Raw genomic sequence first — 17,944 nt, 5'->3', positions numbered from 1 at the left:
TGTGCATTTATATTACGAGGGTGCGTTAGAACATATTTGGTTTTGGGGTTAATTTCATTGGTTGGAGCCCTCTGGAAGCTTAGACCAATATTTCTTCGATTTAGTGAAACTAACGAGGTTTTCTAATGATGGCTGCTTGATAAATTAAGTAAATACCTTTGACTTTGACTCTGAAATAAAATCTAGAGCTCACATCCACCCAAAGGGATTCCAATTTGGAACTTATCTAAGGTTTTCGTAGTCTGAACTCAACAAGGAGACCATTCTTGTCACCCACATCAACCCAAAAATCTATCGATTTGAAAATCATCTCTGGTTTTCGAGGTTTAACCTTCAAAAGTGGATTAGACTTTTAGGTCCCTGACTTTCACATTCGATCGGAGTTAAGATCAGGAGCCCAAATCAACTCAAACGGGTTTGACTTTGGAAGTTATCTGAGGCTTTCAAAATCTGAACTCAAGAAGTGGACCAAACTTGTCAACTACCGACTTTGATGGATTTCAAGGACAAGGGTTTGTGTTTGGAAAGTATCTGAGACTTTCGTGGTTTGAACTCAAGTAGTACATCAGGCTTGTCCATTTTTAGAGTGAAGATCTGGAGGTCCTATGAACTCAAATGGTTTTCTGTTTAGAAATTATTTGAGGTTTCCGAATTCAGATCTTAAAAAGTGGGGCGGACTTGTCAACTATTGACTTTTAGATGGGTCAGGCCCACCAACTCAAATGGGCTTGTCTTTGAAAATTATCAGAGGATTTCGAGGTTTGAACTCAAGTAGTATAGATCATGCTTATTTTATAGTGATGATCTGGGGCTCGCAATAACTCAAATGGGTTTCTGTTTGAAAATCATTAAAAAAGTTGATCGGACTAGTCAACTGTCGTCCTTCGAATTGGTCAGGAGTTCACATCAAACCAAGTGGTCTTATATTAGAAAGTTATCTGAGACTTTCGAGGTTCGAACTCAGGAAGTAAATCAGGCCTGTCAATTCTTGACTTCCGAACTCGACCAGAATGAAGATCTGGAGCCCACCACAACTCAAATGGGATTCTGTTTGTAAAACATCGAAAAAATAGATCGAACTAGTCAACTGTCGTCTTTCGAATGGGTCAGGAGCTCTCATCAACTCAAATCGACTTATGTTTGGAAATTTTCTGATACTTTCGACGTTTGAACCCAAGAAGAGGATCTGGATTGTCAACCTATTACTTCCGAATTCGACCAGAATGAAGATCTTTGGAATCTTTGGAACAACTCAAATGGGTTTCTGTTCGGAAATTGTATGAGATTCTGGAAATTCCAGTTCTGACTACAAATACCGTTTGAAAGAAGACCGAGGTTCACAAAAATCTGTACGCTTCCTCATTTATCTCAGGTACTAAACAGCCCACCCACGTAACTGTATATGCTTTACGGAAAGCGAATGTCTGCTGGACTTTTTTCCAACTTATCCTGGCAAATTTCTAACGCCGTTCTTCTCTCCCTTGTACTCTTGAGTGTATATCTCTGCATGTATCTATCATATTATCATTTCATCAGGTTGTTATTAACTTCCGTTGCCATTTATTCATTAACGCGCACATTCGGTGTTAGGCGCTTGCCTTGCGTCCACACATTTTCCACTATTTTCCCAACAACACACAGTCACAGTGCACACAACTTCGCATTTAGCATTTCATATTTAAGTAGCTTTTAAACGTTCAGATACTGTATCTATGAGGTTATAAATTGTTTGCTTGGATCAAGACAATGCCACACATTGTAATTAAGGCAACTGAGACAGGAAATATTATTGTTTTGCACATGAATGTAGGCAGGTATGTGTGTGCGTGTTCTCTTTATACTGTATTTGCATTTGCAACAAGGCAATGACTTTATTTGCTTTTGGCATATTTAGCAAAAATCACTGACATCAGCCCGCCAAGCGGAGTGGCTTAGCAAGTGGCATTTTCTCGAGTTTTTTTTTAATGTGTTCCTTGGCTGCTTACTATTCTCTCTGGCAGCTAAGCTACGCTTGAGCACATTTCACAGCTAATGCCTTGTGGTTCTTGCTATCTTCACTGTCAATGCATTATTTTTCGGATTTTTTCTTTTCCTGCTTGCAACACCAATTTTTCATTTACATAAACGCTTTCGTTATCATTTTCATTTAATGGCATCATTTCCACCCTAAATTCGCATGTGGAAAAAATCGCATTTGCAAAAAAGAAATCTGTAAGCGCTGAAAAGCCAGCCAGTCAGTGGCACATAAAAATACAGCAAGATCTTAGCGATTTCCTGCGATACCAGCTGTAGTTGTTGGTGTCTTTCGTCTTTGGCCTCTATGTGGTAGGCCGTCTGTCCGTCCATTCGCCTGTCTTGTCTAGCATCTACAGATTTTGCATTTTGATTGATGAGAATTTGCGGCCGACCGCCTCCTCAACTCGCCACACAGCACCACAGCTGGCGTCATCATTACAACCGCATTAGCAGACAGCGAGTAATTTAAATATGTAATAGTGTATCATTGTAGACGCGTCTGCGAGCCAGCTGGCGGTGTTAATGAAGTATTTTTGCAGCCATTTCAATTAAATTCCAACTAACAAGCTCATCTTTATTTCTGCTTTTGCAATTATTAACGTCAAATGTGCTAATGAGTCGTAAGAAAGTGGTTAGTGCTAAGGGCATATGTAAATTCGATTCTTATTTTGTTTTAAAAGATAACTGTGTACAACGTTCGAGTGTAATAGAAACCTGGGGTGCTTAAAAAAATGTCGAAGAACGTTCTTTTGTAGGCGAAGAAATAAGGAATACTCTATGGATGGGCTCTTCATAAAAGGGATTTTCAGATCTTTGCATCTTTCGATTCAGTTCCTGTGATGTCTCTTAATGACGGTTGTTTATTTACTGTCTAAGGAATCCCGGTACCTCCAACAATATCGAAGGCCAAAGAAGGACTAGCAAGTTAATTCCGGTAGCGATCTCTTGATAAAACTGTAATGTAGTCGACCTACCAGTCGATTCTTGTTTCAAGGCACCTAAATAAGAAAATATAAGCCAACAAGTCTCAAAGGTTCATCTCGAATGCCTTCAGACTCCTTCAATATATTAGATTGTCAAATATCTCCCTTCCGCCTTTTTGTCTTTTGAATTTCGCAGCTATGTTTAAAGCGCTACAGAGCTCGTATCAGGAATACTATATATAATCTTTGAAAGATGATTAGTTTGGATATTGCGTTCAACAGTTATAGACGTATAAACATGGAGTCCACTAACGCCGATTTTAAAGTTTTTCTTCGTTAAAGGCAAATCCGCTAGATGAACGTTCCGTGACTTCGAACTGTGAAGGAATGGTTTCAATGATTCAGAGCGGGCGAAAACGATACCATGGTTTGACGCAAAAAAACCTTCTGGACCGAATCAACGCCTGCGATATGCAGCTGAAACGGAACGAAATCGACCCATGGATCACATACGATTATATCAAGCGAAAACGGTCGTGGTCGAAGTAATAATCCACTATGAGCTGCTCCCATATGGCCAGAACCTTAATTCTACCATCTACTGCGAACAACTGGACCGCTTGAAGCAGGCGATCGACTAGAAGCATCAGAATTGACCAGCAGGAAGAGTGTAGTGTTCCACCACGACAACACCAGACCACAGACTTCGTAGATGACTTGTCAGAAGCTACGGGAGCTCGGATGGGAAAGTTTTATTGCATCTACTATATAGCCCGGACATAGCGCCCAGTTATTACCAACTGTTCCTTTCCATGGCGAACGCGTTGGTGGTGTAAAGTTGAACTCATTAGAGGCTTGTGAAAAATGTCTGTCCGAGTTCTTCGTAAATAAGGGGGGGCTTCTACGAAGGGGGTATTATGAAGTTGCCGTCTAGATGGAAACAGATTATCGAACGAAACGGCGCATATTTGAACTATATCTGATCACTGTAACAATTTTTAAAAACGCTTTGAATAAAGATCAAAAAAGCGGTATTTGACAACCTAATATATAATATATATTCACCGACCACTGAGATTGCACAAATCCGGAAGATGGATGTATTTTCAATGTCGATAGTTCTCCTACTGATGTTTCCTTAGATAGAAATAGATGTCTGAAATTGGTATCCCCGCAAAATTAATACGGCTGTGTAAGTTGACGTTGAGCAACACCAAAAGCTCCGTCAGGATCGGGAAGGACCTCTCCGAGCCGTTCGATACCAGACGAGGCTTCAGACAAGGTGACTCACTCTCGTGTGATTTCTTTAACCTGATGCTGGATAAAATAATACGAGCTGCAGAGCTAAATAGAGAAGGTACAATCTTCTATAAGAGTGTACAGCCACTGGCGTACGCCGATAATATCGATATCATTGGAAAGAACAACCGCGCCGTTAGTTCTGCATTTTCCGGACTGGATAAGGAAGCGAAGCGTATGGGTCTGGTAGTGAACGAGGACAAGACGAAATATCTCCTGTCGTCAAACAAACAGTCAGCGCACGTCACTGTTGACAGTCATAACTTTGAAGTACCTGGGAATCAGCATCAACACCAATAATAATTTCAGCAAAATCACTCTTGCCAACAGGTGTTACTTTGGACTGAGTAGGCAATTGAACAGTAAAGTCCTATCTCGACGAACAAAAACCAAACTCTATAAGTCTCTCATCATTCCCGTCCTACTTTACGGTGCAGAAGAGTGGACGATGTCATCCGACGTTGTTAACTAGGAGTTTTCGAGAGAAAGGTTTTGCCGAAGATTTATAACCAATTTATAACCGATTGGTATAACCAATTGGCGCCAAATTGCCGGAAGGAGGGATACGTGGCGCGCTGTTGTGGACTCGGCTATAACCGCGTAAGCGGTGTCTACGCCAGTCAAGAAGAAGAATATCAATTAAAAATTATATAAAAGAGATATTTACAGCCTAAAAGCCGTTCCCACGTCAGTTGGATCTACTTAATCGGAACGGACCAACAGATCAAGACTTTGAGAGTTTGATAATGATTCTGATGATTCGGACTTAGGTTTTTTAGAGCTCAGATGTTGGTATAAGATATCGGTAGATCAATTTATTGTCTTTTAGTTCTCATTGAACTCTTAGTAAGGCTTCCAATGGTTAATTAATAAGTGATACCAAAATATTCCCAAATTCCAACAACTTAAAATAAATCGCTGTAACCAAATTTGTCCAAAAAAACTTTAACTTTTTCATTGAATTTTAAATATTTTTTATTTTAATTTAGATTAATATAATACGAGACTTTCAATATAAGTGGTAATTAATCAAAAGCTATTGCATGAAAAAAACAAACAGTAGCAACCAACCAGTAGCAGCGGTAAAAAGCCCCAAAAACGGTAGCCAACTGTGAGCCACTCACCAGCCGGCAAGCCGCTGCAGAGCCCACTTAATTAGGCGCTGCTACAGATTGCTTAGCTTTCTGTTACAGTTAATGCGTATATTTTATTTATTTGGCTTTTAAACGGTTTTTGGTGCGCCCGCATTTTCGCTAAACGCGGCAGATCCACGCACGGCCCACACACAGAGTGAATGCTGTTGAACGCGCTACACGTTTATTCAATTAATAAATATTTAAATATAATGAAAATTAATTTAGCATAACAAAAGTGGCGATAATAAAATGTGCGAATGAGTGCATGAAAAAGGGCTTTGGAATATTTGAAATAAAATATTTTTTGGAAAAAAATTTCAGAAAATTATTTCTATAGAAAATTAAAAGTTTTTAAGCTCTGAAAAGTAAATTAGTTGAAATGATTAATTTTAATGCAGACATTAAGCGGCGGAAAATCTGATAAAAATGCTAATTGAATGGGGAAAAAATGAAAAATAAAATAAAAGTGAAAATCAGCAATCTATACATTAGGGTGGTACTCAAAAAAAATTTAAATTAATTTTTTTAAGTCGAACTCTTGTAATTGCTGTAAAGAACTATTCAAAGATATCTCATATAAAGTTTTTAGCCGGTTGAAAGTGAAAAGCAAAATTTTTATTTTCGATTTTCCATTTAAACACCACCCTAATGTCGCATATTTATTAGAAAAAACCCATACATTTATACAAAATATCATAACTATATTCTTTCACAGCTTTAAGTTCATTAAAATCGCTTAAAACCAGCAGGGGCTGCGCATTTGAAAGTGAATATGCCGACTAAAGTTGGCTAATTGTACGCACATAAAGCTAACTTGTACACATAAATCGAATGGGGTTCAGTCTGCATACGCTCGAAGCGGAAGTGCGTATAGCAACATACTGCATACTAGTTGTTATTGCTATTGCTATAACTATTATTACCTCAGTTAAAAACCATTTATAAACATCCACCTGCGTGCAACAACACGCTTAACTGCTACACCGACCTCAATGGTCTCTCTATGTATTTCATTGCCTCCCCCACACATTTTAAGCATATCTCTGATACACACGCTTATTAATGGAGTTGTCGAGAGACAATGGCACATTAAAGACATTGCCATATTGATTAATATACAGGCTAAACAACAAAGCTACTATCTACTAGCGCTTACATCAAAGCTTACGCTTTCACTGAATTTAATTGTTTGGGTATTGTTGTTTTTTTTTGTTTGTTTACATTTTTATTAATTTGATAAACACAAAATTAGCATGCAATAAAAATGTAAATGAACTTGTGTTGCTTGATAATAAAAACAAAAACATGTAATATTCTGAAATTGGAGTGACCTCTTAGCATTAATTAAAAGCGCGGCAATATATGGTATTCTGAAGGCTATATCACAGGTGTTTTTTGATGTAAAGGAAGTTTTTTGGGTGATTTATCGGCTTAGAAAATGATAGTGTATTATCTTGTGTGCTCTTTCTGATAGATTTAAAACTATGTTTTGGAACAGTCCATACTTAGAAGACACTTCATATTAGGCCGTTCTCTCAAAGATCACCTTATTGAGGTTGGTGAAAACCTTTCTCTTGACAAACAACTTTCTAAAAGAGCTTCACACTCTTTTACATGCTATTCTTGCATAAAATGATTTCTTCAACTTTTGCCTTTAAGGTAATATACGTTGGAACCAACTTCTTATTGGAAGATATCATTCTTCATACGGTCCAAAAGGTATACATAGTAGTGTTGTGAGGAACATCAATTAATTTCTGTTTTCTTCAGTATCTTTGAAACGTCACACTATCGGATAACAATATCTATTATTATTGACTATTCGCCATCACTCTCAGAGGCTCTTTAGAAAAAAAATTTTCATAACCTATGGCTCTTACTATGTGTACTATTTGCGGTCGCTGAATCCGAGTTCGAGATCCATTTAACCTCAACCAGACCAGGGTTTTGAGATAACCCCAGAAATCCAATATGGCGGACAGCATTTTTTAAATTCATCGGATTCGCTTGAAACTTGTTATTCGGAGTTTTTTGGGTCCTTGATTACGAATCCGCTGTTGGTTTTTTCAAAATTCAAAATTAAGGATCCAATATGGCGGTCGCTTTTTTGAAAAATTCACCGGAACCTCTTGAAATTCGTTACTTGTTGTTAGGGTCATGATAATTACCAAAAGAAATGACAATCCTTGTAATATAACTCAATTGAATCGATTCAAATGCCATCTAGCATAAAATATAAAGCTTTCACTAAAAGCTTTCATGGAACTACCTTTCATGGAACTAAGCTTAAAGCTCTAAAGGGTCTGAGTTCAAAACCTAAAGTATTCTTATGGAAAACTAGTGATTTAGGATTATTAAATGAATGAAGTTTTACTACTCTCAAAATTTGAATGCTTATTATCATATTTTAAGATTGCTTTTTTTAATATCCAAAACTTTTTGATAAAATATTAAAGAACTATAAGGTTCGATAGAAAAGCCCAGAATATTGTACTTCAGATCTTAGTTACAACAACAGTATACTGTAAAACTGAAGGCGAAGATGGAGCTCCGCTAATTCTTAGGTTTCGAAAGTCCTTACCCAAGAGTTATAGAAGAGGGCTAAACATATAGTCCTATCATCATAAAGGTATTCAAGGGATACCCATGACCAATTTGAGGATAAAGTTTTAATCTACGAAAACTATTACTAAAAGCATATTTTTTATGATGAAATGTAATATTCTGAATTATTCTAGCTCTATCTTCTTCTTGACTGACATAGACACCGCTTACGCGGTTATAGACGAGTCCACAACAGCGCGCCATTTGGCTGTTTGGCGCCAATTGGTAATGCCAAGTGAAGCCAGGTCCTTCTCCACCTAGTCCTTTCAACGGAGTGGAGGTCTTCCTTTTCCTCGGCTTACACTAGCGGGTACTGGACCGAACACTTTCAGTGTTGGCGCGCTTTGGTCCATTCGGACAACATGACCTAGCCAGTGTAGCCGCTGTCTTTTATTAGCTGAACTATATCTATGTCATCGAATAACACATACAGCTCATCATTCCATCGTCTGCGGTATTCGCTGTTGCCAATGTTTAAAGGACCGTAAATCTTCCGTAAAACATTTTTCTCGAAAACTCTATTGCCGTCTCATCGGATGTTGACATCGTCCACGCTTCTGCACCATAAAGTAGGACGGAAATGATGAGAGACATGTAGAGTTTTGTTCGTCGAGAGAGGATTTTACTTTTCAATTGCCTACTCAGTTCATAGTAGCACCTGCTGGCAAGAGTGATTTTGCGTTGGATTTCAAGACTGATATTGTTGGTGTTGTTGATGGTTCCCAGGTATACGAAACTATCTACGACTTTGAAGTTAGGACTGTCAAAAGTGACGTGGGAGCCAAGACGCGAATGCGCTGACTGTTTTTTTTGATGATAGGAGATATTTCGTCTTGTCGTCGTTCACCATCAGACCCATACGTTTCGCTTCCTTATACAGGCGGAAAAAAGCAGAACTAACGGCGCTCTTTACTTCCAGAAAATCTAAGAAAGTCCTTCTGTCCATTTTCTCCGATTTTCTCGCAATTGTCCAGGCATTTGGAGACCTCTCTCAACTATTATATCATATACCAAAGTGAATCGTTATCCCTACAGGTATACTTCAGCGTTGTTAATTTTTTTATTTTCTTTAGAAAATATGATTTCTATACCATACGCCCACTAAACATTCATTATTTATCAATTTTTCTAAATCCGACAAACATTCAAAGGCACACACAACCCACCTACCAACCAATACAAAGACACTTTCATGAAAAATTGCACACACTTGAAGCAACATATATGATTATGAGTATATTGCCGAGTATTGCGAAATCAGCAGATCAACACTTATGAGTACGAGTCGTTATGAGAATATGCATATGTGTGCGTAGTCCTTAACTTTGAGCCCTCCATAACTTTGCGGCTAATTTTATTGCTTTCAGCAATGTTTAGTTATTTGCTGTCATAAAATAATCACAAGAAAAATATGTTGACCGCCCACTGTATGCAAGGCTGCAGACATACCAACTCGCATCTACTTGCAACTGCTGCATGCTATACAAGCACCCAAGTCGGGCTGACTATGAACGGATTTTTCGCTGGCAGCCAACGCCGCAACGCAGTGATCCATCGTCGGCCACAATTGTTGGGTAGTACATCAGTTGGACAGCCACTGAAAAGCAAATATGTTGAACACATACAAACACTTCACATTCGTATATATTTCGCTCCTTTTACTGTTTGTCTATTTGTTTGCTGCCTTGCGTTTGCCTTGCCACACGCTTCTCTGCATACGCAAACGTATACTTATATATGTATCTGTGCATTGCTTTGCTCCTTTCCACTATTTGCTGTTAAATTATTTTTCGATTTTTATCAACATAATTACATGTTTGTGTTGCAAAGGCAAGCAAGAGTAATAATTCATCGGACGTGCAACCTGAGTGTGGAATTCTCGCCAAACACACATGCATACATATATGTATATATAGAAATGTAGGATCATATGGCATGAAGAGTGAGAGTGAAGTGTGGTTTAATGGTACGCTGACCATCATCACACTGGCGTACTTGTTAAATTTATAACTATAGTGATGAAAAGCAGAAAAGTAGTGATTAGAGATTTATTTCACACACACACATACATATATACATAATATGTATGTATTTGATATAATTTCAACTTTATGTTATAAGTTTAATCATTATATGGCTCACAAGCACATACATATTGACATCCAGTTCAAGGTTTTTCTTAGAAATGACGCTCCTTCATTCATTATTCTATTACCGTTAACTAAAAGATCTAGTAAATTTAGAACTTACTGGAATTAAGTCCGATTCCAACTCCAGCTTCAAAAATCCAGAAATAGAGACTAAGCTTAGTTAATAATGCGTCTAAAATCTACATCTTCCGGCGGTCGTCTAATAGGACCGTGTTTTCTATATTTTGGAGTCCAATCTGCTTAATAATTTGATATAGTAGAGCCGATAAGACAGTCCTCATGCTCTTCAGAACAAGTCCGCCTGTTGAAGTCCAATGTTTCGGCTGTTCCTGATCTCTATTTCCGATTTCATAAAAAGGTTTTAACCGTATTTCGAAGATCCATGCAGAAATTTTCTAAAACCTCATGTAGAAATGGGAAAACTAATATTTAAAATAACTCTAAGGCTCTAGCACTTTGTTCCGCTGTGAGATCAGATAATTTAAGAAGGTCTACATAGTAGAGCCGATAAGAGAGTCTTCGTTCTCTTCGAAACAGTTCCTGGTCCCTGTGAAGTCCAAGATTTCGGCTGATCTTGATCTCTAGGGTTCAAAAGCGGATCCAAGTTTCTTCGTCACGACGAATATATTCCTTCGTATTGCGCTCAAAGAACGTTAAATACCGCTGTGATGTGATCACATGGTAGCATTTGCTGTACGGAGGTGCGGTCTTATGAGTTGCCGACTAAATATTTCAACCATCTTGTGAACCTTCAGTTGGTGATATGCCAATAACATATCGTGTTTTGTCACGCTATCATCTGTCGTTCTTAATCACCTGGACGTGGCTACTCAAAGACGACGTCTAAGTACCTTAAACCATATTTCAATAGTTAGAGAAGGACACGAATCACTGTCTGATTCCACTGCACTATTTCCCTTCAAAAAATCAGAATCGAATTATCTAGCACTATTCCTCTTTTTCCATTCGTTTGACATCCATGATCGTCTTGAAGTTCTTGGCTTCAATTTAAGCTCGCTAAAAGTGAAAAAATAAAAAGGAAATGCCAGGCCAAAGTAGCTCAGAAGCTTGTTGGACCTCCAGCCATCCATCCTAATGTGGTACAAGTTTCGGAACGGACGCTTTACCATATTACTATGTATGGCTGGAGGACAGACAAGCTCTGGAGCTACTTTGGACTGGTTTTTCGATCACGAGAACAATAATATTTAATTAAAATAAGTTTATGTATGTCGTTTAGGCTAAAAGAGTTTCGTAATATGGATCATCCTTTCCAGGTATCTCTAGGTCATCTCTGTCTTCTAAGAAAAAGCCATGACTCATGATCGGTGTACCGTAGCGACAGCATCAGACTCTTGATCAATTTTGGATACAAGCAATCGGCTATAGTCACAATTTATCTCCTATTTTTGGAAATAATGTTCAAGGTCCTCAAAAAAGTACTGATCAATGGCTACAACGCCCATAAATCTTTACCACACACAATTTTCTGTCCTATAATTGATGTGGACTAAAATATACTCGTATGAAATGGTCTTCGCTTTATTTATTCCGAAAAAAGTTCTCGCTAAAGACCACAGAATGTCTCTCAGCTCATTTCAATTGCCGCATGAATTACTGTTGCCACATTTTATGTAAATTGTACATATATTGCTCCATTAACTGGCAGCTGCCCGCCTGCTTGCCACACACATACAGACGCACACAGAAACACTCATAGAGGTGGACATATGTAAATGCAGTATCATTATAACGCTTGTTAAAAATGCGGCAAGTTGTCACCAAGTGCGTGCAACGTGCAACTATTTGCTTGTCTTACTTGCATGTTGCAACAAGCGATGCTGTTTAAGTACATACATACGTGCGTATGCGTTTGTGCCACCTCACCAACAGCATTGTTAACAAGTTGCCAGCAATGGCGGCAGCGTAAAATTATAATATTCATGTTGGCAACAAGCGGCACATACCACAGCGCACCGCTATTGTTGACGCTGCTGCTGCACCTTTGCACGCATATTATTACGTTTAGCTTGTGCTTGCTGTGACAGCAGTGGCAGCACTCTCTTTAATTTATTCATACAATTTTGCATTGTTTGTATTCGCAATTCCTGCTCAGGTAAGAGTCATTGTTGTTGTTTGTATTGGTTGCTCCATTATTTTTGGGTGGCATTGTAATTGTTGCAACAGCAGTAGAATTCCGCTGTCGCTGTCGCAGTGCAGCCGAGGCTCAGCTATCACACTTGAATTTAGTAATTAATTTCCAATTTCCACAATGGGTTTGTTGTTGTTGTAATTTATGATTACCGCCATCGCAAACAGTTAACTGTTGCATGCTTACCTGTTCGCCTGGCCGCATTGCCACCAAAAGCTTCACATACCACTCATGCTGCAGCCATGTCATCTCATCTCCATAATAATGTTTTACGCAAGCTTTCACGGTCTTTTTCACAGTTATGTATTTACAATTGTTGTTGTTTTCATTATTGCTCCACTTATTAATTGTTGTTGTGAGTTGTAGTATCGTTTCTTTTAAATAAATTAAATTGCTTACGCTGCCATTACATGAGCGTTGGTGCGACAACAACAGCGAATTACAGTTGTAATTGGCTGTCATACAGGGTGTCTACATAGATGTGAAAAGCATATTTTACATTTGAAGTGAAATAAGCCGTTCGCAATACGTCAATCTTTAATTAATACCAAACAGCTGCATAGAAGAGCTTTGAGAGCTTTTTATAAAAGCTTCGTCTTTGAGGCTGTGCTGTTTCATGGACCGTGTGTATTCTGAACTTGTAATCTTCGATATCCAATTCGACAATGTTCCTGGCTTTGACAAGACCGATCTCAAAAGCTCTCCAAGAAATTCAGGGTTCTCATGTTAACGAACTTCGGTTGAATAATTAATTCAGGGTTACCGACCGCTTTACTGAAATTCTCGTGTTAATGGACTACGATGGAAGTATTAATCTTTCAGTGAGAGCAATATTTAATATCTTTCAGTGGACTTCTCTACCTCAAGGTTTCTGCTGGCCGAAATTGAAATCTTAAAATTTAACTATGTGAAAATGTGAAACAAATAACCCCAACCACTTTAAACTATATAATGTTCCGCCAATTAAGCCCCACACATACTTATTTATGTATCGAAAATATGCAATTAAATTTTTGTTATACTTTTTTGCTGCAACAAAAAATGAAAAGTAAAAAATAAATTTCTGTCTGTAGTTTTGCGCTTTCACAAAGCAGATACGCTTATGATTGCGGTCGAGACTCCTCTGGAGAGTCATAAAATATGTATTATATTACGAACGCTCATTTGTCAAGTAATTTTTCAATATGCCCATTATGTTTTCATCAAAAGTGCCTGTGAAATGTGTCGGCATGTACTTAAGCAGAAGGGCGAAGAGGCAGTCGGTAGTCGGCAAGCAGCAGCGCCAAAGTAATGGCCAACAAGCAGCAAAGACAGCAAAGGCTAACAAGCAAGGCAGCCGCGTTGTAGGGCCTCCGTAAGCTTGCAATGAAAGTAATGGAAGTCGTGTTGAGCGCGGCGGAAGCGCACAAAAGAATGCTGTAAAACCTGAAGGACCTTAACAAGGCACGTCAAAAAGGCAAGGCAGCCGAGAGAGTGAAGGCAAAGCGAAGAGTTTGGCAAGCAGTAGCTGTTGCAATTGTTGTTGTTGTAGTGGCAACCGCGGTAGCTGCAGCAGCATCATTACAATTATAAGTAGATATGTAGCTTGTCCATGCGGAGGAACAACAACAACAGCAGCAGCAACAGCGTGTAATAAACAAGCAAGCAAGCCAGGCAGCAACGTTGCAGCTACTGACTATAACCACCTAACTGGCACTGGCATCCACCGATATCGGTTGCCTGCAACAGCATAGTAATTTAAGCGCAAGGCTAAGGTAATCATCGATGCCAACGCGTTGTGCTGCGCTCCAATGCATATCCTTTTGTTGTGATTATTAATTTTGCGCTGTTGTAAGCGCTGCGCACACGGGTTGGCGTGGAAATATTACTGTTGGCGTTGCGACAATAGAACGCTGTGTTACGCAGAAGCTTGTTAATTGTAATGACCATGCTATGTTGGAGTCGGCTCGTGTAGTCCTGAGTTGTGCAGATGCGGGTAAATACTTGTATGTAGCAATGCACTTGGCAATGTAGTATATGTTGCAGCGAAGCATTGAACTCGCGTTGTTGGCGAAATATGGTTTAATTGCCGAGAGGCTATTGATCATATGCATTAAATTGTATATTTGGCTTGCGCCCTACTAGTAAGCCATGATTGCAAAGCAAAGCTTTTTAGGTTAGGAGAGCTTTTGGGAGCTTTAGTGATTGGAAAATCTTTTTAATAAAGCTTTACAGCTTTAAGCAAAATATGTGTTAGTTGGCTTGAGCCCTACTTGTAAGCCATGGTGTCAAATCAGAGATTTCAAGAGCTTTTGTGGCTAGGAGAGCTTTTTAAAAAAGCTTAAAAGCTTTAGCTTTCTTCTCCTGCTCGTATTTATCAAGACCTATATGCCAAATTATTAATTTCATAAACTTTGAGAAATCAATCTTGTAGTATCTGCATAGTCTTAATTGAGTCTTCGAGCAAACAATTTTTCCTGGTAGCAAAACAGAGTTTTGAGGCGTCTTTTTAGGCTAGCAGTAGAGTTTTTGGGAGATTTTGTGGCTAGAAAAGCTTTTTGAAAACTGTTTTCTTCTCTTGTTTGTATTATATTTACAGAAGTCTATCTGTCAAATTATAAATTTTATTATTATTAGATAAGCCATCGGGCTTTTGTTGAGGCTGCGTATCTTATAGTATCTTCATAGTCTTAATTGAGTCCTCGAGCAAAAAATGTGTTCTGGTACCAAAACATAGTTTTTAAGTGCTTTTTAGACTAGTAGTGGAGTTTCAGGAAGCTTTTGTGGCTAGGGAAGCTTTTTTAAAACTGGTTTCTTGTTTGTATTTAGAGAAGAATTATAAATTTTGTAGACTTAACAAAACCTTAGAGCAAAAGATTGGTGGAACATAAACATGTTCGAGGAGAGTTTAAGATAGAAACCTTAAACTCCAATCACTTTGATGGACGAATTTCATTGCTTTGACTATGAATTGATTTTCAGATACCATAACGATTATGATTTCTGTCTTCGCATTTAAGGTTTGAGGTTGTTTTGAGTTTTGAAGGACAACCGGACCAATAGCGGATTGTACTAAATATTACTATACGGTATCTTCTGACAACTTTCTTTATTAGGAGGTTAAACACATTCGAGTACAAGGATAAAATCATTCTACACTTTGCTCTAGAGGTTTATTTAAAAATCGAAGTTTCTCAAAAATATCTCTACATAGTATTTGATATCTAGGGTCTCACAAGACTTCTGTGAGAACTGTTTATTAGCTGATGACATCCAGGCTTCTGTTGCGAATTTCAAATGAAGACTGAAGAAGGAAGCCAAACAAAGCTAAAGGAACACAAAGTAAAACCTCTCTTTGATTTCTGATGAACCAGCATTCGGAAGATAATGTAATAACCCATCGGAACCGACCTCTGTGTTGTAAAACCTTCCATTTCTACAACAAGCATCAGGAAAACTAAAAGTCTTATTGATTTTAATGTCAATAACAGTTCGTTAGGTCATTAAAAGCATGTAAGAATCTAGCATGGAACCCAACCCCCAAAAATTTCTTCTTCACCCCAACCTACACATTAGTGAATTATTTGTAAATGAAGAAAACGCGATGTTGAGGGTAAGAAAAACATATTTCCGATTTCTAATTACATTCAAGTGCTGTATAAACGAAATACTTAACAAACTGCGCTACACCCCAATGAAGTTTGCAGCACAAAAGTGAAAGTTATGTGGCATGTGGCAACGCCCTACGCCAAAGCACTTACGGCGCTGCATATAAATGTGCAATGTGCATAAGTATGCAAGTATAAATATTTAAGTAGATATGTAAGTACATAAGTATGGAAGTTTTTAAGTATCTAAGTACGTAAGTGTGGAAATATGTAAGTACCTAAGTTCGTAAGGATGTAAGTATATAAGTTTGTAAGTTTGAAAGTAAGGGCGCACTCAAGCCAAATAAATCTCAATATAATATTTTATGTGGAAAAAATAAGTGAAATAAAATGCGAAAAGTGAAATTGGGAAAGCAAACGTGGTCATGCAACCCTCCACCAAGGCACCCTCCCAATCACTTTCTACACATAAATTTGATACTTGCAGTGGCGGCTTCATTAATAGTGAAATAAGCAGAATAATGCTCGCGGCGGTGCTAGAACATCTGCAACTTTCCCTTTCAATGTGATTTCATATGCACCCCTGTGCAGTTGACTATACAAGAGACTGCCAGTAAGGGGCGAGCTGAGGTGCGTGCGTTCTCATATTCACATTGCATACTAGCAGGCGAATTTTCCCAAAAATTGCCGTGAATTTCGCGCACACTTTTGATTTCTACAAATAAATAAGCGCCGCTATAAATGCAACTGCATACTCACAGATATATTTATATGTATGTGTGTGTGTGTGTTTGCATTTGTTTTGCTTTGTGGCATTGTTTTGCCATGTGATAAATAGCATTGGCACTTGGTAACGCCTGCGTAATTATATGCTGGCTGAAATCACCATGAAATCTCGTCGTGTGTGCCAAATTTCACACACTAAAATATGCGATTTATGACCCGCTACGCCTCTACAGCCACTGCAATGGCAAATTTTATTGTTTCTGTTTGAAAAGCGAGCTGTCACAATATTTTTATGCACGCAACTAATTGATGGCTGATTTGAATTTGATGTGAAAATTGGCGTAACGGTAGCGATTTTCAGCGTGATTGCGAGTTTTCCAAATAATAAAAAAATTGGAATTTTTTTTCAGATGCCAATCGAAAACTCATTTATTGTGGATTATATTTTGTGGTGTATTATTTTTTTATTTTGGTTGAGAAAACACAAACACATTTAATTCTCATTTGATAATCGGAAAAATATTGGATTGGAAAGCATGATAAACTCATATGATTTATTTTAGAGCGTGTCTTCTTTGGAGGTTTAGAATTTCCTATAACTATAGTTGTCAAATCAGCTGTCAAATGATGTTGTAACAATTTTGACATTTCTGCTCAGTATTTTTTAGAAAGTCACTACGCAAAGACTTGACCCGAAAAGCTTCCTAAAATCGGGGATATTTTACTCAAAAGTCGGCATTAGTGTCCCAAATTAGAGAACACGTCGATCTCATCAAGGTTTGGTATACATTTCTGGCTTAATGGATAGTAAAAAATACCGTTTTGTGAAAGAATTTTGTACGAAGAATTCAGTAGAGACTATATAGGCTCCCTGAGAGCCAGGAAAATTTACATTCGAGTATAGTTCCGAAGGCATTATTGGTCCAACCTTTTTTAAGCTGATGGGGGAGCCAATATTATGGACAATGAAGAGCACTAGGTAAAGATAAATTATAACTTTGTTGGGTTGAATTGACGAGACTGGTTAGGATGCAATCAGATATTCGGTAACTGAACTAAATTCGATTAATTAATTATGCTCCGATTCAAAAACTCCATAAAACGACCATTAAAGCGACTGATAGGAGTTTCACTTAAAGACTAAATATTGTTTCTCTAGCTCGGGTTATTTAAAGTTGAGATACAAGGTTGGATACCCGAACTGCAAACTATTCAGAAGTCGATTCACATTAAGAAAATCTCTCACGTGGTTTTGAAGTTCTTAGTCCTCGGATTTGTGAATGACGACCCTTGAGGAGGCACAGCACTTTATTGAAGCCCGCTAAACCGACGGCTGTGAAAACAAATGCTT

Source organism: Zeugodacus cucurbitae, chromosome 4 (assembly GCF_028554725.1).
Source record: "Zeugodacus cucurbitae isolate PBARC_wt_2022May chromosome 4, idZeuCucr1.2, whole genome shotgun sequence".
Taxonomy (NCBI): Eukaryota; Metazoa; Arthropoda; class Insecta; order Diptera; family Tephritidae; genus Zeugodacus; species Zeugodacus cucurbitae.
Note: the sequence above shows the minus strand (reverse complement) of the source record.